Below are 25859 nucleotides of genomic sequence, written 5' to 3'. Positions count from 1 at the left end.
AGGCAAAATACAGGAGGGGTATAGATGATGCATGCTTAAAAAAAGTATAATTGACATGATATGGGTTTTTTTATTTTAGACCATTGGATTTAGTTAAGTAGAGTTCAATACACATCTTCGGACGTGACTATCTTCTTTATCAGTATTATATAATATTACAGTTTATTTAGAGTATAAGGCTAGTCATTAACCATTGGTACCAATTTTCACATGGTTTCTAAACTTTGAAAGTATGACGGTGTGTTAAGGCATAATGATGCAAAAGTAGCAGATCTGCAATTCTCACAATATGTCACTCGTAACAGTCTCCATATCTAGGACTCTTACTATTATTTCAATAGACCTTTACCTATAGCCCCTGTCTCGGTATCTTTCACTCCATAGTACACCATGCTGAGTACGATAGATGCCTATCATTTTATAAATGGTTCTGTCTACCTTCATTGGTTTGCTCGTCGATATGCCTGTATCAACTTGGGGTCCTATGAACTCTGTAAATCAGAGAGTTAAATCACTAAAAGACGTTTGAATGTTGAGTGATTCCAGACATTTATACCTGGTGTGCTAGTAAATATGCTAGTAAACACATGAATATAGTACTTTTGTATCCGTTATTTACTATCAATGTCAGTAATATGATAGAATCAAATACTGTTTACTATGAATAAGTTCATGTGGTGCATATATTCTTTACATCTAGGGGTTGTTTGGACTCATGCACTGAGACACATGATGTTTCGGGGGTGTGTGTGCAGGGATCCTAATCTTTATGACCCCATCGGCATGGTGATATTGATTTTGTTGGGTGTGTGGGACCAACCATAGCATATGTGGGCATATTGCACCCCCCTTCTTCTGAGCAGGCTATGGGATAGCGGTATTGATTCTATCTGGGGTGTGTGGTCCTGGGATCAATAGTTCGTATGGACTCTGTCAGGGACATGCTTTTGCTGGGGGCTGTGTGAGTGTGGGTGTGTGTGCGTGTGTGTGCGTGTGCGTGCGTGTTGGTGTGTACGGTGAATTTTGCATGGTCCAGGGTGTCTTAATGTCTTGTTTAATGTATGACTTGTATTATTTTGGTACGTGGTGCTGTATTTTGTGACATTTGCATGGGTCAGGGTGTCTTAATGTTTTGTTTTAATGTATGACTTGGGTTATTTTTGGTATGTGGTGTGGTGTTTTGTGACATTTGCATGTTTCAGGTTGTCTTAATGTTTTATTTTAATGTATGACAAGGGTTATTTTTGGTATGTGGTGTGGTGTTTTGTGACATTTGCCTGGTTCAGGTTGTCTTAAGGTATTGCTTTTGCTGGGGGCTGCGTGAGTGTGGGTGTGTGTGCGTGTGCGTGTGTGCTGGTGTGTATGGTGAATTTTGCATGGTCCAGGGTGTCTTAATGTCTTGTTTAATGTATGACTTGTATTATTTTGGTACGTGGTGCTGTATTTCGTGACATTTGCATGGGTCAGGGTGTCTTAATGTTTTGTTTTAATGTATGACTTGGGTTATTTTTGGTATGTGGTGTGGTGTTTTGTGACATTTGCATGTTTCAGGTTGTCTTAATGTTTTATTTTAATGTATGACTTGGGTTATTTTTTGGTATGTGATGTGGTGTTTTGTGAGTTATGCATGGTTCATGGTGTCTTAAGGTTTTATTTAATGTATGACTGGGGTTATTTTGGTATGTGATGTGGTGTTTTGTGAGTTATGCATGGTTCAGGGTGTCTTAAGGTTTTGTTTTAATGCATGAGTTGTATTATTTTGGTATGTGATGTGGTGTTTTGTGACATTTGCACGGGTCAGGGTGTCTTAATGTATGACTTGGGTTATTTTTGGTAGGTGGTGGTGTATTTTGTGACATTTGCATGGGTCAGGGTGTCTTAATGTTTTGTTTTAATGTATGACATGGGTTATTTTTGGTACGTGGTGATGTATTTTTGGTATGTGGGTATGTGGTTGGGGAATTTTTACATGGTTCATGATGTCTTAATGATTTGTTTAAGGTATGAGTTGTATTATTTTGGTAAGTGATTGTATGTTTTGTGGCATTTGCATGGTTCAGGTTGGCTTAATGGTTTATTTTAATGTATGACTTGGATTATTTTTGGTACATGGGGGTGTATTTTGAGGCGTTTGCATGGTGCATGGTTCAGGCATCCCCCGGGCATGTCTGTGGCCGTTTGAGCTGTGAGGTTGGGGGGTTAATACTGAGTAATGTACGGTTAGTTCATGCTAGTAGGGTACATGTTTAAAGTAATCATGTATATCATATTGGCGTAACTAAATTTGAAATGAGTTGAGTGGACTATGTATTTTTAGATGAACACACTATGTTGTTCACCTACAATTATACGGATCGATGACTAGAGTAGATTGACGGCATTTTACAATAGCTACTATTAGGTATTATTGACATTTAAAGTTAGATAGACTATAGTCTATACTACATGGTGGTATAGGCATCCATGGATTTCCAGGGAATTCAACCCGAATCTGTAGACGGGGTCTGTACACAAAACACAATGTTTTGTATTGACAATAACTACGAGGCAATAACAGCCATCATACTAGTAAATATTATGTATACTAGTTAAATTATCTAAACTCTGTGATTTGGCATAGACATTTTTCACGACACATAGGAAGAGTCTAAACTACATGCATAATAATAAAATATGGTTGAATGTTTCAAATACTGGATAGTTAGAATGGGTCATGTATGTTTTTAATACAAGCACCTTAACATCACCATGTCTGATGGTGCAGTGTGTAAATGTAACAGGTTATCTACATGGTGTATACTAAAGCATGTAATACTGATGTACCGATGTTTTTCCAAGAGTTCAGATCGTATAGTTTAGAAAATTGTGTAAGTCTATACTATACGATGTCTTTAGATCATGGTCAGCACCAAATATCATACCAAAAGTCTGTATCTTATGTTTATCAGGTTTTATTTTGATCAGAAAATAGACAATTATGCAGATGAACATACACTGTAGCACAACATGGAGCAAAATGTACAAGACAATGAATTCACCAGGACATCAAATATACTCAGTCATCAACTATTTATAGTGTATATATATATATATATATATATATATATATATATATATAGATATATATAGATATATATACAACGATGCAATCAGGTCAATCATAGTGGCAATAGTTATGTCCTTGATTATTATTTTTTGGATCATATCAGGGTAAATCCTTCCAGTAATGCAAATAAGATGTACATAGCCTATGGATTCTTGACATTGGCAGTGGTCCTACCTCAATACCGCTAGTTCTCAATACCTTAATAACCCTCGGTATAAAATCATCAGTCCACAACTTGTTCATTAAATCTTTAAAATTATTGTAGAAGTAATATCGGGGCGTAATATTCAAACATGTGTGCTCGGTTTGACTAGAATGGTCTATGCGGCAGCCGTTGCAATCATCCTTCATCTGTTCGGTTATAGCGTTTGCGAGTAGTTGACCAACATGTATTTTCAGAATATCTGTAAGATTTGTGGGGTTTGTCCCAGCAAACTCATCCAAAGTCAGTGGCCAATTCAGGGGGTATGGCGGCGAAAGCATTGGTGTGCCGGAGGCTGGAGGGTCATGGGGAGCAGTTGAATTTGGGGGTAATAGGTCTACCGTCTCAAAATACTCTGTGTCCCCCGCACCATAGCCCCAAAATGCCCTCTCAAAATGTTCATCGTTCTCCGGATCATAGTCGCAAAATGCCCGGGCATCATCATATTCATCGCTGTCCGTATCTGCAGTACTGATGTTATGCCACCACGGGGGGTGTATACACGGTCCATTGAGGGTCCATCCATCAAGAGCAGTCCCTTCATTCGAGTTTGATTCTCCCAATGAAGAAGTAGAATCCTCCATGATCCGTGAATGGCGCAATATACTGGCAATAATGAGTTAGCATTTTACCTATAGTGTAGGAGGGGGTGGGCTGGTAGCTGCAAATGTTGGTCCATCGGTTTCTAGATCAGAGTGGGGCGTGGGTGCATCGTTTTCTAGGGCGCTGTACGAATCATGATTTACAGGACGGTTATCCATTGAGAATAATGTAGCGCCAGCTGGCTTTGGGGGATCACCGAGCGAGAAGCTACTATGTCTGGGATTACCGAACGAGAACCCCGTAGGTCTGGAATGGCTTGTCTGGTAATCCACAAGCCTCAGTTTCTTTTCATTGAAGTAGTCCATTGATCGTGAATCCACACATTTGGCGCCTCTAAGGTAGCCTTCCAGTAGGTCCAGAGATCGATTCTCTATAGTTGTGAAGAAATCCAAGGCTTCACACATCACATGCTTTAGAATCCCTAAATCATCCACACCAACGGCTAGTTGGATTGGAAAGCATTTCTCTTTCTCCATGATACTCTTAGGTCTTTCAACTGGGGTACCGCATTGAGATTTGTATCTTAGTAGCAACCATAAGTTTGACCTAGAACAGTCAACGATGAAGCCCTCAGTGTCACTACGTGAGTGTATTTCAGAGCTCGACCGTACAAATCGAGATGGCTTGATATAGCCACGGTTTATCTTTGTATCCAATTGCAGGTACTTACAGAACTCAAGAATAGGAGGGACCAATCGCTCAAATTCAGATGCATAGATGCGTATGTAAGGCAACCGGTCTTCAAAGATACTGTCGCCTGTTTCCAATGTATAGAGTTCAATAAATCGATGATTCTTGAATGGAAAAAAACGACAGACGAATTTTCCGGCCGTCAGATAATGTCCAAACTTTCCTATTCTCATCTTGGTAGCAGGTAGAGTACATGTTGTCGTTCTTTCTTCACGGGCAGCTAGTGTCTCTATTGTAGGATTACTCAGTTATGTAGGGTTATTCTCCGTATTTAACAACATCCACGGAGAGGTGGAGCCTAAAGAATAACTGCCATACTAATCATGGCCGACCTTTGAGGTCAAACAGGGTTTTGTATACAGTACCGGATACGTTACACCCTCCCCAACAAAAGAAAGGCAGGATCATCACCAATGCATAATCCTAACTAGTTACAATAGTCGCAAAGTTTAGTATACTACCACCGTAAGAACCTAACTAGAATCTAACACCGGTAATAGTGTAAATATATATATATATATATATATATATATATGAAATAAAAACAACAATGAAGATATGTTGATTTTTTTTTTTGTTTTTATTACTGAGAATCATAGCACGTATTTACACAAGTATGTTACACATTACATTTAATAGACATGTTCAGTTCATTCCAATTCGATTTGGGAGTCGTCCCATCACATAATATGGATTTTAAGTGGCAATGTAGATTTTTACATATAGTAGTAAAATAAATAAATAAAATAAAAATAAAAATAAAAGGCAAAGAAGTTTAGCGATATTGGGTTTAGCATTGAGGAAATGACACCCTATGCACACAAGGGAAAACGTTTTCCTGCTCTCAGACTTTTCGTTTCCCTCAAAGTATGGATGATCCAAGCATTCCTCCACTGTAGGTCTTTTCTTTGGATCTTCATTGATCATCCTCTCGATGAGATCGTTGGCGAGCACATCCTGAACATGGTGCAGGTTGTAGATTCCATCCATAATGTTAACTTCACACCGTGGGCCTGTACCAAAGGGGTGGTGTCCTCCAGACAGGATGTAATATAACAACATCCCAGCCACCTTTAGAATGAAAATGAAATGTAGGGACAGATTGTATTGTTTTTCTTTGATTAAATGGTTCTCTCATACTGGAAAAAAACAAACCTGTATGTCGGCACTTCTTGTATATGGTACAACCGCACCGCCATAGTCTTCATCAATGGTCTCCTTCGCCTTCCAACATTTTCTTCCTGCACTACTCGTTGCATATATTGTTTGTCGGTGGTCCACCTGTCTACGTACTCCATAATCGGACAATTTCACCTTCCTTGTAACATCTGTAGGGTAAATTGTATAAATAAATAAAAATATATATATTTTTTAAATGACAATAATACAATAGTTTGCCTGTCTTATTTTTTTTTTTTTTTTTTTATTTATTTTACTACTATATGTAAAAATCTACATTGCCACTTAAAATCCATATTATGTGATGGGACGACTCCCAAATCGAATTGGAATGAACTGAACATGTCTATTAAATGTAATGTGTAACATACTTGTGTAAATACGTGCTATGATTCTCAGTAATAAAAACAAAAAAAAAAATCAACATATCTTCATTGTTGTTTTTATTTCATATATATATATATATATATATATATATATATTTACACTATTACCGGTGTTAGATTCTAGTTAGGTTCTTACGGTGGTAGTATACTAAACTTTGCGACTATTGTAACTAGTTAGGATTATGCATTGGTGATGATCCTGCCTTTCTTTTGTTGGGGAGGGTGTAACGTATCCGGTACTGTATACAAAACCCTGTTTGACCTCAAAGGTCGGCCATGATTAGTATGGCAGTTATTCTTTAGGCTCCACCTCTCCGTGGATGTTGTTAAATACGGAGAATAACCCTACATAACTGAGTAATCCTACAATAGAGACACTAGCTGCCCGTGAAGAAAGAACGACAACATGTACTCTACCTGCTACCAAGATGAGAATAGGAAAGTTTGGACATTATCTGACGGCCGGAAAATTCGTCTGTCGTTTTTTCCATTCAAGAATCATCGATTTATTGAACTCTATACATTGGAAACAGGCGACAGTATCTTTGAAGACCGGTTGCCTTACATACGCATCTATGCATCTGAATTTGAGCGATTGATCCCTCCTATTCTTGAGTTCTGTAAGTACCTGCAATTGGATACAAAGATAAACCGTGGCTATATCAAGCCATCTCGATTTGTACGGGCGAGCTCTGAAATACACTCACGTAGTGACACTGAGGGCTTCATCGTTGACTGTTCTAGGTCAAACTTATGGTTGCTACTAAGATACAAATCTCAATGCGGTACCCCAGTTGAAAGACCTAAGAGTATCATGGAGAAAGAGAAATGCTTTCCAATCCAACTAGCCGTTGGTGTGGATGATTTAGGGATTCTAAAGCATGTGATGTGTGAAGCCTTGGATTTCTTCACAACTATAGAGAATCGATCTCTGGACCTACTGGAAGGCTACCTTAGAGGCGCCAAATGTGTGGATTCACGATCAATGGACTACTTCAATGAAAAGAAACTGAGGCTTGTGGATTACCAGACAAGCCATTCCAGACCTACGGGGTTCTCGTTCGGTAATCCCAGACATAGTAGCTTCTCGCTCGGTGATCCCCCAAAGCCAGCTGGCGCTACATTATTCTCAATGGATAACCGTCCTGTAAATCATGATTCGTACAGCGCCCTAGAAAACGATGCACCCACGCCCCACTCTGATCTAGAAACCGATGGACCAACATTTGCAGCTACCAGCCCACCCCCTCCTACACTATAGGTAAAATGCTAACTCATTATTGCCAGTATATTGCGCCATTCACGGATCATGGAGGATTCTACTTCTTCATTGGGAGAATCAAACTCGAATGAAGGGACTGCTCTTGATGGATGGACCCTCAATGGACCGTGTATACACCCCCCGTGGTGGCATAACATCAGTACTGCAGATACGGACAGCGATGAATATGATGATGCCCGGGCATTTTGCGACTATGATCCGGAGAACGATGAACATTTTGAGAGGGCATTTTGGGGCTATGGTGCGGGGGACACAGAGTATTTTGAGACGGTAGACCTATTACCCCCAAATTCAACTGCTCCCCATGACCCTCCAGCCTCCGGCACACCAATGCTTTCGCCGCCATACCCCCTGAATTGGCCACTGACTTTGGATGAGTTTGCTGGGACAAACCCCACAAATCTTACAGATATTCTGAAAATACATGTTGGTCAACTACTCGCAAACGCTATAACCGAACAGATGAAGGATGATTGCAACGGCTGCCGCATAGACCATTCTAGTCAAACCGAGCACACATGTTTGAATATTACGCCCCGATATTACTTCTACAATAATTTTAAAGATTTAATGAACAAGTTGTGGACTGATGATTTTATACCGAGGGTTATTAAGGTATTGAGAACTAGCGGTATTGAGGTAGGACCACTGCCAATGTCAAGAATCCATAGGCTATGTACATCTTATTTGCATTACTGGAAGGATTTACCCTGATATGATCCAAAAAATAATAATCAAGGACATAACTATTGCCACTATGATTGACCTGATTGCATCGTTGTATATATATCTATATATATCTATATATATATATATATATATATATATATATATATATATACACTATAAATAGTTGATGACTGAGTATATTTGATGTCCTGGTGAATTCATTGTCTTGTACATTTTGCTCCATGTTGTGCTACAGTGTATGTTCATCTGCATAATTGTCTATTTTCTGATCAAAATAAAACCTGATAAACATAAGATACAGACTTTTGGTATGATATTTGGTGCTGACCATGATCTAAAGACATCGTATAGTATAGACTTACACAATTTTCTAAACTATACGATCTGAACTCTTGGAAAAACATCGGTACATCAGTATTACATGCTTTAGTATACACCATGTAGATAACCTGTTACATTTACACACTGCACCATCAGACATGGTGATGTTAAGGTGCTTGTATTAAAAACATACATGACCCATTCTAACTATCCAGTATTTGAAACATTCAACCATATTTTATTATTATGCATGTAGTTTAGACTCTTCCTATGTGTCGTGAAAAATGTCTATGCCAAATCACAGAGTTTAGATAATTTAACTAGTATACATAATATTTACTAGTATGATGGCTGTTATTGCCTCGTAGTTATTGTCAATACAAAACATTGTGTTTTGTGTACAGACCCCGTCTACAGATTCGGGTTGAATTCCCTGGAAATCCATGGATGCCTATACCACCATGTAGTATAGACTATAGTCTATCTAACTTTAAATGTCAATAATACCTAATAGTAGCTATTGTAAAATGCCGTCAATCTACTCTAGTCATCGATCCGTATAATTGTAGGTGAACAACATAGTGTGTTCATCTAAAAATACATAGTCCACTCAACTCATTTCAAATTTAGTTACGCCAATATGATATACATGATTACTTTAAACATGTACCCTACTAGCATGAACTAACCGTACATTACTCAGTATTAACCCCCCAACCTCACAGCTCAAACGGCCACAGACATGCCCGGGGGATGCCTGAACCATGCACCATGCAAACGCCTCAAAATACACCCCCATGTACCAAAAATAATCCAAGTCATACATTAAAATAAACCATTAAGCCAACCTGAACCATGCAAATGCCACAAAACATACAATCACTTACCAAAATAATACAACTCATACCTTAAACAAATCATTAAGACATCATGAACCATGTAAAAATTCCCCAACCACATACCCACATACCAAAAATACATCACCACGTACCAAAAATAACCCATGTCATACATTAAAACAAAACATTAAGACACCCTGACCCATGCAAATGTCACAAAATACACCACCACCTACCAAAAATAACCCAAGTCATACATTAAGACACCCTGACCCGTGCAAATGTCACAAAACACCACATCACATACCAAAATAATACAACTCATGCATTAAAACAAAACCTTAAGACACCCTGAACCATGCATAACTCACAAAACACCACATCACATACCAAAATAACCCCAGTCATACATTAAATAAAACCTTAAGACACCATGAACCATGCATAACTCACAAAACACCACATCACATACCAAAAAATAACCCAAGTCATACATTAAAATAAAACATTAAGACAACCTGAAACATGCAAATGTCACAAAACACCACACCACATACCAAAAATAACCCAAGTCATACATTAAAACAAAACATTAAGACACCCTGACCCATGCAAATGTCACGAAATACAGCACCACGTACCAAAATAATACAAGTCATACATTAAACAAGACATTAAGACACCCTGGACCATGCAAAATTCACCATACACACCAGCACACACGCACACGCACACACACCCACACTCACGCAGCCCCCAGCAAAAGCAATACCTTAAGACAACCTGAACCAGGCAAATGTCACAAAACACCACACCACATACCAAAAATAACCCTTGTCATACATTAAAATAAAACATTAAGACAACCTGAAACATGCAAATGTCACAAAACACCACACCACATACCAAAAATAACCCAAGTCATACATTAAAACAAAACATTAAGACACCCTGACCCATGCAAATGTCACAAAATACAGCACCACGTACCAAAATAATACAAGTCATACATTAAACAAGACATTAAGACACCCTGGACCATGCAAAATTCACCGTACACACCAACACGCACGCACACGCACACACACGCACACACACCCACACTCACACAGCCCCCAGCAAAAGCATGTCCCTGACAGAGTCCATACGAACTATTGATCCCAGGACCACACACCCCAGATAGAATCAATACCGCTATCCCATAGCCTGCTCAGAAGAAGGGGGGTGCAATATGCCCACATATGCTATGGTTGGTCCCACACACCCAACAAAATCAATATCACCATGCCGATGGGGTCATAAAGATTAGGATCCCTGCACACACACCCCCGAAACATCATGTGTCTCAGTGCATGAGTCCAAACAACCCCTAGATGTAAAGAATATATGCACCACATGAACTTATTCATAGTAAACAGTATTTGATTCTATCATATTACTGACATTGATAGTAAATAACGGATACAAAAGTACTATATTCATGTGTTTACTAGCATATTTACTAGCACACCAGGTATAAATGTCTGGAATCACTCAACATTCAAACGTCTTTTAGTGATTTAACTCTCTGATTTACAGAGTTCATAGGACCCCAAGTTGATACAGGCATATCGACGAGCAAACCAATGAAGGTAGACAGAACCATTTATAAAATGATAGGCATCTATCGTACTCAGCATGGTGTACTATGGAGTGAAAGATACCGAGACAGGGGCTATAGGTAAAGGTCTATTGAAATAATAGTAAGAGTCCTAGATATGGAGACTGTTACGAGTGACATATTGTGAGAATTGCAGATCTGCTACTTTTGCATCATTATGCCTTAACACACCGTCATACTTTCAAAGTTTAGAAACCATGTGAAAATTGGTACCAATGGTTAATGACTAGCCTTATACTCTAAATAAACTGTAATATTATATAATACTGATAAAGAAGATAGTCACGTCCGAAGATGTGTATTGAACTCTACTTAACTAAATCCAATGGTCTAAAATAAAAAAACCCATATCATGTCAATTATACTTTTTTTAAGCATGCATCATCTATACCCCTCCTGTATTTTGCCTAAATGCTTTACCTTAAACATACCATAGGTGCCTGTTATATCACAGACTGTCACACAGTTAGGGTTGAACATAATTTTTAACATTGCTACTCAGCCATCATCGGCTTGGCTAAATGACAAAATGAAGAAGTCAGTAAAATAACAAAATGGTGAATTAAAATACTAGATGAAAATAACAAGTGCCGCCGACCTCGGACATCAGCACTGTCTAGAGCCATGACAGAATCGACAGATGGAGGAGTACAATATGCCCACACAGGCTAGAAACTGCTTGTCTTGCATCCAAACCGGCCGGCCACAGTCTGTTGATTTTGAGGAAGTCGCATAGATGGAGAAAATTGAATGATCACACACAGACCCAGACCCACACACAGATAGAATCAATAGGACAGTTCGCCTACACAAATCAGTGCATGCGCAGTTCAGTTTGAACAGATGGGCATTAACTGCCTCACACAAAAGCAGAACTAGAATCATATTGATCCCCCAACTGCCAAAGATGAAACTGCCATTATCAGGATCAATACGATGAGGTCATCAGATACCGGAAGCTCCAATCAGCAAAATCAATATAATGACGTCATCAGATGCGGAAATGCCACGCCCCCTCGTCTCTAGGGAGTGCCCTCAGATGGGTGGTTAGGATCCCCCCCTAAATAAAAAGGGTGGGAGGGATATAGGGTGCCCCTTACTACTACTCCTATACTTCTACATTGTAACAGAGTATAGGCCTATACTTCTACATTGTAACAGAGTATAGGCCTATACCTTTACATTGTAACAGAGTATAGGCCTATACTTCTACATTGTAACAGAGTATAGGCCTATACTTCTACATTGTAACAGAGTATAGGCCTATACTTCTACATTGTAACAGAGTATAGGCCTATACCTTTACATTGTAACAGAGTATAGGCCTATACTTCTACATTGTAACAGAGTATAGGCCTATACTTCTACATTGTAACAGAGTATAGGCCTATACTTCTACATTGCAGGATTGATACTTTTTCCACACATAGCATCTCTCTCTCTCTCTCTCTCTCTCTCTCTCTCTCTCATGTGCAGCACGGTCCCATGACAAATATGACATAGATGGATCTTTCCACGGCATATCCATTCATCATTCAATTTTGTCTTCAGATAGAGGGTGGGGGGGGGGGGGGGGGGGGGGGATATCAGAGCAAACAGAAAGACAAAACAGCAGGGTGGGGGGGGGGGGGGGTTCTGATGATAACCCAGCTGTTTGTATCCTTAGCAGATGTTCTAAAACACTATTAATGACACACTCTACTGCTGTTTTGTTTTGTTGCTTTAATAAAAAACAGATCTGTACCAGTTATATTAGCCGGACGGTCAATTAAGGCTCCAGACCGACTACAATCTATGATGTGTATTTCAAAGAGAACACAGTCATATGGGATAGGCTACGGCGGGCTTGCCCGTGACAAGCGTATATACCGGTAGGCTATTATTTTCATGCAGGCGTTAAGTGTATTAGAGAATGGGTTCCCAAGGTGGGGTCCGGGGACCCTTGGGGGTACTTGAGGGAGTTCCATGGGGGTACCTAGATCAATTAAGAGATAGTTAGGAACCAAATGGACCCTTATGGGTCTGGAACTCAGAGAGTGTACAAATGGACCCATTCTGAACGGGCACCCATTTTGGTGTTAGCATCATGTTATGCTTTAGCTATTTAAAAATAGCAGATCTACAAGCTCGTATAGCGCGCCACCGAGTGGCGCGCTATACGAGCTTGTAGGTCTGCTATTTTTGAGAAATCGAAGAACGACTGACATTTTTACAATCTGATCTCAGGTCAGAATGGGTTAATCAGACCAGTGTGTGTGTCCAGTGGAAACCTCGTATGAATCTGATCTCAGGTCAGAATGGGTTAAATTAACCGTGGTTTTACGATATAAATTGCGGTACCAGAGATAGAAATAGCCATTCAATCGGGGGGTCCACAGCATAATGCGTGTCAAACTTGGGAGGGGTCCATGAAATGAATATGTTTCGGAATCACTGCTAGAGCCGTAAAAATCTAACCTGACGCTGCCAGATGGGGGCGGTATTGGGTAACCATGTTCCCCAACACAGCAATCATCTGGGATCTCTCAGGGAGTTGAGCTGACAAAAATCCGTTCCGTACCGGACCAATCAGCGTGAGCTAAGGGCGGGATATGTGCGAAACCGGACGTGAAGCTATATAGACACGTCAATATGATTGGTTGTGTTTGCACGCCCACACGGTGATAGACAGACGGTCCCATCCAATCATCTACCAAGTATCTTGAAAAAAAGGAACAGCCCCGTCATCAAATTTGCTTCCGTGATCCCAGATCCCAATAAGCTGTGAAACAAATTTGTGTAGCAAGCTTCTTGGATCTGGCAGCGTCAGGTTAGTAAAAATCCTCCCTTATCGGGGTCACTGGCATATGGGGGGGGGTCCGTGGGGGGGACCCACGGGGGGTCCGTGGCCTAATAAATGTTGATTTGGGACGTCTGGGAACCACTGCTTAGAGTAAAGGAAGTCCTTGATTCCATGTCTGGAAAAGGAAAACCACAATCAACTCGGTTTCCTTATAAGTATTCCGGCGGGAGTTGAGAACTGGTAGCAAGTTGAAGAAAGTGAAAGCGTATGCTAGTACAGTTATACACAAATGTATGTCTAGCCTGTCAAAAAGAATAATATTACACTGGAACCATTCTTTCCTCCCCTCTCTTTAAATAACACCAAGACTGCCAAAAGATGTATTTATAGCCTATAGAAAAAATAAGATTATAACAGGTCGTTTCGAGGTAGCAATCTGATTGGTTCCTTAAACCAGTGCGAAAGAACACCTAATCAAAACAAAGATTCCAGCTGTGTTTTTTTTCTCCCAGAGCGCAGCAGACTCGGTGGCTAGGCGACCTAGTTTCTTGGGACATTTGTGGTCGTAGTGACTACATTCTGTCTGAACATTTGATGTTGCGCAACAGTGGGATGTCATCGAAAATTTCCCCCCCCGCCCCCCCGTCCCCCCGTTTAGCCGACGACACCGGAAATCTTAAAATGTTTAATAACTCTTGATCTAAATCATTCCGTCCAATTCTATAAGAAAATATCTTGTGTTAAGACGACCCACCGTGGTGGTCCCGTCGCGGTAGAATTAATCATACCTCCCGTTGTGCTCGATCGCCTCTAGAGTGTTCTGTTTCAGCCACATCCAGGATAACATCCATTCCGTCGCTAAGCGTGCTCCGCTGCTATAAATCGCTGGGCGCTATCGCTATGATTTAATGGATTAAATAACCCCGGGCGTTCGGGGTGTTAATGCACTTCTGCGAAACCTTTTCGGAACTCCGGAGTTGTATACGACACCGCAGGCGTGTATTAATGACGATTAAGAACACCCTCTCGTGTAACATCGTTTAAATAACCCGCACACTCATCTGCTCCAGTTATTAATTTATTGACAACGTTTCGAGCCATGGCTCTTCATCTGGTCAAACTCGAGGTGCGAGTGATCCATCCACTTAAATAGACTTTATGAATCAGTGGGTGGGAACCAGCACAGAAAGGTCATCAAATCAAATAATAAAAGCAGATGAGTGTGCGGGTTATTCTTTTTCTGATGTGATTTTGTAACCCAGCACCTCTATAAAGTGATGTGCGGAATGTATTAGTTTTTCTTTTCATTTTTTCTTATAATTATATTAAAATCCCCAAGTGTAGCAGACCCAGCTGGGTAATGCGGTGGAAGGCCGTGTGGTGTGCTGATGTGTGACGGTTCTTCATCTATCAACGTGAAAACTAAAAACAAAGCATAAAGCTCATCATTAATATCATAAAAAAAAGAAGTGAGAGCAAAAATTCTCACTGTGTGAATATATCCAATATCCATCCATCCATCTTCAACCGCTTATCCGTAGTCGGGTCGCGGGGGCAACAGCTCCACCAGAGTGCTCCAGACTTCCCTCTCCAGAGCAACATTAGTGACTTCCTCCTGGGGGGGATTCCGAGACGTTCCAAGGCCTGTGAGTCGATGTGTTTCCTCCAACTGCGCCTTGGTCTGCCCCGGGGTCTCCTCCCAGTGGGACGTGGTCCTTGGTCTGCTATAGTTAGTAAAGATGTTCTGTCCCCGTTCACTATAATGTCTCACTATAGTTAGTAAAGATGTTCTGTCCCCGTTCACTATAATGTCTCGCTATAGTTAGTAAAGATGTTCTGTCCCCGTTCACTATAATGTCTCGCTATAGTTAGTAAAGATGTTCTGTCCCCGTTCACTATAATGTCTCGCTATAGTTAGTAAAGATGTTCTGTCCCCGTTCACTATAATGTCTCGCTATAGTTAGTAAAGATGTTCTGTCCCCGTTCACTATAATGTCTCACTATAGTTAGTAAAGATGTTCTGTCCCCGTTCACTATAATGTCTCGCTATAGTTAGTAAAGATGTTCTGTCCCCGTTCACTATAATGTCTCGCTATAGTTAGTAAAGATGTTCTGTCCCCGTTCACTATAATGTCTCGCTATAGTTAGTAAAGATGTTCTGTCCCCGTTCACTATAATGTCTCGCTATAGTTAGTAAAGATGTTCTGTCCCCGTTCACTATAATGTCTCGCTATAGTTAGTAAAGATGTTCTGTCCCCGTTCACTATAATGTCTCACTATAGTTAGTAAAGATGTTCTGTCCCCGTTCACTATAATGTCTCGCTATAGTTAGTAAAGATGTTCTGTCCCCGTTCACTATAATGTCTCGCTATAGTTAGTAAAGATGTTCTGTCCCCGTTCACTATAATGTCTCGCTATAGTTAGTAAAGATGTTCTGTCCCCGTTCACTATAATGTCTCGCTATAGTTAGTAAAGATGTTCTGTCCCCGTTCACTATAATGTCTCGCTATAGTTAGTAAAGATGTTCTGTCCCCGTTCACTATAATGTCTCGCTATAGTTAGTAAAGATGTTCTGTCCCCGTTCACTATAATGTCTCGCTATAGTTAGTAAAGATGTTCTGTCCCCGTTCACTATAATGTCTCGCTATAGTTAGTAAAGATGTTCTGTCCCCGTTCACTATAATGTCTCGCTATAGTTAGTAAAGATGTTCTGTCCCCGTTCACTAGAATGTCTCACTATAGTTAGTAAAGATGTTCTGTCCCCGTTCACTATAATGTCTCGCTATAGTTAGTAAAGATGTTCTGTCCCCGTTCACTATAATGTCTCGCTATAGTTAGTAAAGATGTTCTGTCCCCGTTCACTATAATGTCTCGCTATAGTTAGTAAAGATGTTCTGTCCCCGTTCACTATAATGTCTCGCTATAGTTAGTAAAGATGTTCTGTCCCCGTTCACTATAATGTCTCGCTATAGTTAGTAAAGATGTTCTGTCCCCGTTCACTATAATGTCTCACTATAGTTAGTAAAGATGTTCTGTCCCCGTTCACTATAATGTCTCACTATAGTTAGTAAAGATGTTCTGTCCCCGTTCACTATAATGTCTCACTATAGTTAGTAAAGATGTTCTGTCCCCGTTCACTATAATGTCTCGCTATAGTTAGTAAAGATGTTCTGTCCCTGTTCACTATAATGTCTCACTATAGTTAGTAAAGATGTTCTGTCCCCGTTCACTATAATGTCTCGCTATAGTTAGTAAAGATGTTCTGTCCCCGTTCACTATAATGTCTCACTATAGTTAGTAAAGATGTTCTGTCCCCGTTCACTATAATGTCTCACTATAGTTAGTAAAGATGTTCTGTCCCCGTTCACTATAATGTCTCGCTATAGTTAGTAAAGATGTTCTGTCCCCGTTCACTATAATGTCTCGCTATAGTTAGTAAATATGTTCTGTCCCCGTTCACTATAATGTCTCGCTATAGTTAGTAAATATGTTCTGTCCCCGTTCACTATAATGTCTCACTATAGTTAGTAAAGATGTTCTGTCCCCGTTCACTATAATGTCTCACTATAGTTAGTAAAGATGTTCTGTCCCCGTTCACTAGAATGTCTCACTATAGTTAGTAAAGATGTTCTGTCCCCGTTCACTATAATGTCTCACTATAGTTAGTAAAGATGTTCTGTCCCCGTTCACTATAATGTCTCGCTATAGTTAGTAAAGATGTTCTGTCCCCGTTCACTATAATGTCTCACTATAGTTAGTAAAGATGTTCTGTCCCCGTTCACTAGAATGTCTCGCTATAGTTAGTAAAGATGTTCTGTCCCCGTTCACTATAATGTCTCACTATAGTTAGTAAAGATGTTCTGTCCCCGTTCACTAGAATGTCTCACTATAGTTAGTAAAGATGTTCTGTCCCCGTTCACTATAATGTCTCACTATAGTTAGTAAAGATGTTCTGTCCCCGTTCACTAGAATGTCTCGCTATAGTTAGTAAAGATGTTCTGTCCCCGTTCACTATAATGTCTCACTATAGTTAGTAAAGATGTTCTGTCCCCGTTCACTATAATGTCTCACTATAGTTAGTAAAGATGTTCTGTCCCCGTTCACTATAATGTCTCGCTATAGTTAGTAAAGATGTTCTGTCCCCGTTCACTAGAATGTCTCACTATAGTTAGTAAAGATGTTCTGTCCCCGTTCACTAGAATGTCTCACTATAGTTAGTAAAGATGTTCTGTCCCCGTTCACTATAATGTCTCGCTATAGTTAGTAAAGATGTTCTGTCCCCGTTCACTATAATGTCTCACTATAGTTAGTAAAGATGTTCTGTCCCCGTTCACTAGAATGTCTCGCTATAGTTAGTAAAGATGTTCTGTCCCCGTTCACTATAATGTCTCACTATAGTTAGTAAAGATGTTCTGTCCCCGTTCACTATAATGTCTCACTATAGTTAGTAAAGATGTTCTGTCCCCGTTCACTATAATGTCTCACTATAGTTAGTAAAGATGTTCTGTCCCCGTTCACTATAATGTCTCACTATAGTTAGTAAAGATGTTCTGTCCCCGTTCACTAGAATGTCTCGCTATAGTTAGTAAAGATGTTCTGTCCCCGTTCACTATAATGTCTCACTATAGTTAGTAAAGATGTTCTGTCCCCGTTCACTATAATGTCTCACTATAGTTAGTAAAGATGTTCTGTCCCCGTTCACTATAATGTCTCGCTATAGTTAGTAAAGATGTTCTGTCCCCGTTCACTATAATGTCTCGCTATAGTTAGTAAAGATGTTCTGTCCCCGTTCACTAGAATGTCTCACTATAGTTAGTAAAGATGTTCTGTCCCCGTTCACTATAATGTCTCGCTATAGTTAGTAAAGATGTTCTGTCCCCGTTCACTATAATGTCTCGCTATAGTTAGCAAAGATGTTCTGTCCCCGTTCACTATAATGTCTTGCTATAGTTAGTAAAGATGTTCTGTCCCCGTTCACTATAATGTCTCGCTATAGTTAGTAAAGATGTTCTGTCCCCGTTCACTATAATGTCTCGCTATAGTTAGTAAAGATGTTCTGTCCCCGTTCACTATAATGTCTCGCTATAGTTAGTAAAGATGTTCTGTCCCCGTTCACTATAATGTCTCACTATAGTTAGTAAAGATGTTCTGTCCCCGTTCACTATAATGTCTCGCTATAGTTAGTAAAGATGTTCTGTCCCCGTTCACTATAATGTCTCGCTATAGTTAGTAAAGATGTTCTGTCCCCGTTCACTAGAATGTCTCGCTATAGTTAGTAAAGATGTTCTGTCCCCGTTCACTATAATGTCTCGCTATAGTTAGTAAAGATGTTCTGTCCCCGTTCACTATAATGTCTCGCTAATGTTAGTAAAGATGTTCTGTCCCCGTTCACTATAATGTCTCGCTATAGTTAGTAAAGATGTTCTGTCCCCGTTCACTATAATGTCTCGCTATAGTTAGTAAAGATGTTCTGTCCCCGTTCACTATAATGTCTCGCTATAGTTAGTAAAGATGTTCTGTCCCCGTTCACTATAATGTCTCGCTATAGTTAGTAAAGATGTTCTGTCCCCGTTCACTATAATGTCTCACTATAGTTAGTAAAGATGTTCTGTCCCCGTTCACTATAATGTCTCACTATAGTTAGTAAAGATGTTCTGTCCCCGTTCACTATAATGTCTCGCTATAGTTAGTAAAGATGTTCTGTCCCCGTTCACTATAATGTCTCGCTATAGTTAGTAAAGATGTTCTGTCCCCGTTCACTATAATGTCTCGCTATAGTTAGTAAAGATGTTCTGTCCCTGTTCACTAGAATGTCTCGCTATAGTTAGTAAAGATGTTCTGTCCCTGTTCACTAGAATGTCTCGCTATAGTTAGTAAAGATGTTCTGTCCCTGTTCACTAGAATGTCTCGCTATAGTTAGTAAAGATGTTCTGTCCCCGTTCACTATAATGTCTCGCTATAGTTAGTAAAGATGTTCTGTCCCCGTTCACTATAATGTCTCGCTATAGTTAGTAAAGATGTTCTGTCCCCGTTCACTATAATGTCTCGCTATAGTTAGTAAAGATGTTCTGTCCCCGTTCACTATAATGTCTCGCTATAGTTAGTAAAGATGTTCTGTCCCCGTTCACTATAATGTCTCACTATAGTTAGTAAAGATGTTCTGTCCCCGTTCACTATAATGTCTCACTATAGTTAGTAAAGATGTTCTGTCCCCGTTCACTATAATGTCTCGCTATAGTTAGTAAAGATGTTCTGTCCCCGTTCACTAGAATGTCTCGCTATAGTTAGTAAAGATGTTCTGTCCCCGTTCACTATAATGTCTCGCTATAGTTAGTAAAGATGTTCTGTCCCCGTTCACTATAATGTCTCACTATAGTTAGTAAAGATGTTCTGTCCCCGTTCACTATAATGTCTCGCTATAGTTAGTAAAGATGTTCTGTCCCCGTTCACTATAATGTCTCACTATAGTTAGTAAAGATGTTCTGTCCCCGTTCACTATAATGTCTCACTATAGTTAGTAAAGATGTTCTGTCCCCGTTCACTATAATGTCTCGCTATAGTTAGTAAAGATGTTCTGTCCCCGTTCACTGTAATGTCTCGCTATAGTTAGTAAAGATGTTCTGTCCCCGTTCACTATAATGTCTCACTATAGTTAGTAAAGATGTTCTGTCCCCGTTCACTATAATGTCTCACTATAGTTAGTAAAGATGTTCTGTCCCCGTTCACTATAATGTCTCGCTATAGTTAGTAAAGATGTTCTGTCCCCGTTCACTAGAATGTCTCACTATAGTTAGTAAAGATGTTCTGTCCCCGTTCACTGTAATGTCTCGCTATAGTTAGTAAAGATGTTCTGTCCCCGTTCACTATAATGTCTCGCTATAGTTAGTAAAGATGTTCTGTCCCCGTTCACTATAATGTCTCGCTATAGTTAGTAAAGATGTTCTGTCCCCGTTCACTATAATGTCTCACTATAGTTAGTAAAGATGTTCTGTCCCCGTTCACTAGAATGTCTCGCTATAGTTGCTATTGAATATCGCACGTTGCAGGGTGAGGAACAGCTTTTGTGTGAATGGGAGGCAAGCATTTGTGGTCTGAATAGCATGGCCACCAGAGTAAAGGCCAAGAAGACATGTGAGATAGATAGATAGATAGATAGATAGATAGATAGATAGATAGATAGATAGATAGATAGATAGATAGATAGATAGATAGATAGATAGATAGATAGATAGATAGATAGATAGATAGATAGAACCGGCCACACATGTCGGGGCCACGGGTGAGTCCACGCATGTGTCCCTCTCCCACCAAAAATCACCTCACTGTCTTGGCAGGCAGAAACGCCTTCATCATGGATCAGAAGAAAATGATGTGCTTTTTTTTGTTGTTTGATAACTAGAGTCCTCTTAACTCGATTGAATCACTTTTCACACACACACACACACACACACACACACACACACACACACACACACACACACACACACACACACACACACACACACACACACACACACACACACACACACACACACACACACACACACACACACACGAGCTTGTAGGTCTGCTATTTTTGAAAAATCGAAGAGCGACTGACATTTTTAGAATCTGATCTCAGGTCAGAATGGGTTGGTTATGTAACCAGGTTCACACTAAAACATATATATATATATATATATATATATATATATATATATATATATATATATATATATATATATATATATATAAATAAAGATATTCCTGCGGAGCCTCCATGAGCAGTTTCATTTCAAATAGAGTGGAAATATTATAGCCAAGCTAAATCTGTCTCTGCTATACCTATATATAAAGGCTGCACATGGGGAAGACAGTATACTCTCCCACAATCTTTTTCTTGTTTTTCAAAGATACCTTTTTTTAATATTAACTCGTGATAATGCCAGCAGATGGTCGGAAGCTCCATGAAGCAGACCAGTCCAAAAATTTGTCTTAGGCATTTTATTTACCTTGCAAAGTGCATTAACCCATTTAGGCCTGACGTCGAAATTTAAAAAATGTTGTCAAAATCCTGACAGTTTTCGGGAAAAACCGTATGTTTCTGTATCAGTGGTGCTCAATATTTTAGCGCAGTACTTGCCAACTCGGTGCCGCGCTATGAGCTTACAGATGTACGTGCTATTTTTCAATAGCTAAAGTAAAATATAATGCTTTAAAACACCAAAAGGGGTTCCCGCCCCAAAATGGGTTAATCAGTGCAAGCCGGAAACAAGTAGCCTACACAAAAATAAATAATACTTGCCAAAAAACAACGTTCCAAAATGAGAAACTAAATGAGCACTTTGATGGGTATACTTTTAAGAAAAATAACACACAGGAACTGTTACAGGCTATGTGCCTCCTCCAATGAGGCCCTGTTACAGGCTATGTGCCTCCTCCAATGAGGCCCCTCAGGCTATGTGCCTCCTCCAATGAGGCCCTGTTACAGGCTATGTGCCTCCTCCAATGAGGCCCTGTTATAGGCTATGTGCCTCCTCCAATGAGGCCCTGTTACAGGCTATGTGCCTCCTCCAATGAGGCCCTGTTACAGGCTATGTGCCTCCTCCAATGAGGCCCCTCAAAGAACACAAACACATGGATAAGACTGGATCATCATCACAGCAACTCTACATCTGACCTCAAAACCTTAGATATCCATATATGGATATATGTCAGAACCTATTCTGACATTCCATATGTTGATCCTACCCCACCAATCCTTCCTCTTCGATGTCTCCCTTTTGACTGATACCTGTCCATTCACACTCTAGACGGGCCTGCCCCAAAGTTATTAGTTCTCAACAGGCCCGGAAATTAAGGCCCTACCTGGGCCCTCATCAAACTCTGTACACTGAAGACACTGCCCCCACTACCACCCTTAGTCCTGTTCTGGCACTCAATATGTTGATCTGACCTCCTCAAACCCTGTACACTCAAGACATGCTCCATATATGGCCAGTACAGAATTCATTCCATTCCAAAGCACCAGCTCTCGCCCAGCAGTCTGCCGTCATCCCAGGCGGATACGTGATAGTTTTTAAGTTGCACAATATCAAGTATTTAGATATCCGATATTAATTGTACCTGCCCCGCCCCTTTACTATACAAACACATAACTTCAAACTCCGTTTTAACCATTGATAGATTCTTCAATAATACCTAGAACTCAACTTCCACTGCCTGTTTAAGTGCCAGGGACGTATTCCCGTATCTAAATCAACTATGCACTGGTTGCAATGCCCGTAAAGACGTATTTTTTTTAAAACGCCCTCTCTTTTTTTATAATGGGAGAATTGGCACTCAGAGCCTAAACTGGTGAACACCAGGTGGCGCTGTTAAAAGGCACATTTAAACAGTAAGGGCTTCTCCGTCAATCAACGTCCCAATAAGGTCCCACTGTCTGATGAGGCGACATGTATACCGATCCATCCGGACCTGCCCTGAAGTCAGGAGGCGAGAAGGGGCTTATGGCTTATCGCTTGGCTGCGCTATAGCGGAGTCCTTCCATTGTGGTCTCTGGTCATAACACAGCTTTGCATGGATTGGTGCATCTCAGTCCTCCATGACTAGTAAAACATTTTACTTGGAAGGCAAAAAAAAAAGGCTATAAGTCAAACCGAGCAGTGCCCTCTTAGTCATGGACACATTGTCTTGAGCCTCGACGAAACCGCCGGTGGCTGTGGTAGTCATCACACTGTCTGAGAAAGAGAAGGAGACAGAGATGGGCAGTATTTGAAATACATGTATTTGAAATACGTATTTGAAATACTTTTTTGTATTTTGTAATTTGTATTTCGCTGGGGATGGAAGAAATTAGATGTATTTTGTATTTAAAAAAAAAAAAATGACCCAGTATTTGTATTTGGTATCAAAATACATTTTCAATATATTTTGCCCATCAGAGATGGGCAGTATTTGAAATACATGTATTTGAAATACGTATTTGAAATACTTTTTTGTATTTTGTAATTTGTATTTCGATGGGGATGGAAGATGTATTTTGTATTTTGTATTTAGATACATTTTTTGTCCCAGTATTTGTATTTTGTATCAAAATACATTTTCAATGTATTTTGCCCATCTCTGGAAGGAGATACATTGCAGTGCAAAAAAAACCCACGTAAGATATGAGTACAGTATGTGAGCGCGTGCATGGCACACATGAAAGTACCTTGCGTGATCGGCGGTGTAGAACAGTGCTGTATGTGTGCAGTCGATTTACCATGCAGAGCATGAGGCCGCTTCGCTCCAGTTGGAAATGTACAATTTGCATGAACACGCAGATGACGAAGCACGTCACCCAATATTAATGCACATCTATTTGAATATTGTCATCTGCAGCGGGCCGTGGTAAATATTAGCTTCATGGTGTGAACACGCCATACCTCTGAGCTGCTTTCCGGTCCGTTAAAATTAGGGCTGTCAATCGATTAAAATATTTAACTCGATTAATCGCATGATTGTCCATATAGTTAACTGTGATTAATCGCAAATTAATCGCATATTTTGTATACGTTCTAAATATACCTTAAATCAGTGGTTTTCAAGATTTTTCATATCAAGGCCCATTATTTATTCTGCATTTGAGCCACGGACCACCATTTGATGAGATTTAGCCTTCCAGACCCAAACTAAAGAACTGTATTGATGTTGGCCAATGGTACCATTACGAGAGATAACAGGCCATGTTGATCAAAATAACATGTTTTCTAAGTTTTCTAATTGTGTAGACTCACTGGGAGAGAGAGAGAGGGGGAGAGAGGCGGGGCTCACTGACTGCCTGCATTCACATGCGTCTCTCAACCATTCTGTCAAACTTCACAGTGCGTTAATCGCGCATTAAAAAAAATTGTGCCATTAAAAGGATTGTGAGTTAACTAGTTAATAGTGCGTCAACTTTGGCAGCCCTAGTTAAAATACAGATTTTTATGGAGCACAACATTGATCCTCAGTACAGATTCAGATTCAGATTCAGATTCAGATACCTTTATTAGCCATTTGTGTATACACACATAGGAATTTGTTTTGACATAACATGAGTGCATTCAATTCTTTTTTCACATATAGAGACAACATAAGACAACACCGTGCAGGGAAATAAATATAAAGTGCAGGTTTATACAGTAGTACATAGTGCATTAATGTTGCCGGTGAATAAAGTGCCAGTGTCACTAGGAGGCAGGGGTGGAAGGGAAGCCAGAGTCATTGAGCAGCCTGGCAGCTGAGGGGAAAAAACTTTGTCTGTGGCGGGCTTTCGTAGCCTTCGGCAGCCGCAGTCTTCTCCCAGAGGGGAGCATGGTGAGGAGGCCGTGGCCAGGGTGGGAGGGGTCAGTAATGAATATTAGGGTTAAAGGTCAAAAGTCATAGGTAAAAAAATGTTCAAAATTGTCCAGAAATGTTTAATTTGTGTGAATTTCAGCCTCTGTGGGGGGTGTGTATATGCAAATATCATGACCAATTAAAATAAAAATGATTCCTCCTCTTGGCATCACATAATGTCATCTCAACTACCGTGTCAGGGGCACAAATACATACCTTTCCGCCAGGGAAGGTATGTGCTCGGAGCCGTTTAATTCAAAATGGTTGGAACATCACTATTGGTGCATCCGTCTCTGCCAATACCTACGCTTGGTGGCAACACCCCAGAACAGCGGTTTCCGACCTTTTCTGGATCAGGACTTGAAAATCTGTATAAAGTGGTCAGATGGGTGCATTTAATCAATGGATCAATTGTGTTCCGGTTACATAATATCTATCACAATGAGAACATCTTAGCTATTTGCCAATGATTTAGGCAAAATAGATCGTAGCGCGGCACTCTTGAGGCGCCGTCAGGCTGGCGTAGCATTTTCCCCGTAGAAAATGATTTGACATTATCGTAAAAAAGAAACAGGATCCCAGCGGAAGAGGGACAACGTGCGTGCTGCTTGCATCCAAGCTAAATATTGTATTTTGTTCGTTTTTATGAATCGATAACTTCATTGTTTTTTGTATTGTATTGTCCATCTCAAAATATTTTTATATATATAGGCCTATATAAAGAAATTTGGAATATCATTCTTTATAATTCTTTTTTTTTTTACCCCCGTAATCGAGGA

The sequence above is a fragment of the Protomyctophum parallelum genome (genome assembly GCF_964188405.1).
Source record: "Protomyctophum parallelum genome assembly, chromosome: 20".
Classification (NCBI taxonomy): domain Eukaryota; kingdom Metazoa; phylum Chordata; class Actinopteri; order Myctophiformes; family Myctophidae; genus Protomyctophum; species Protomyctophum parallelum.
The sequence above is the reverse complement of the archived record's forward strand: the minus strand, read 5'-3'. Positions refer to the sequence as shown.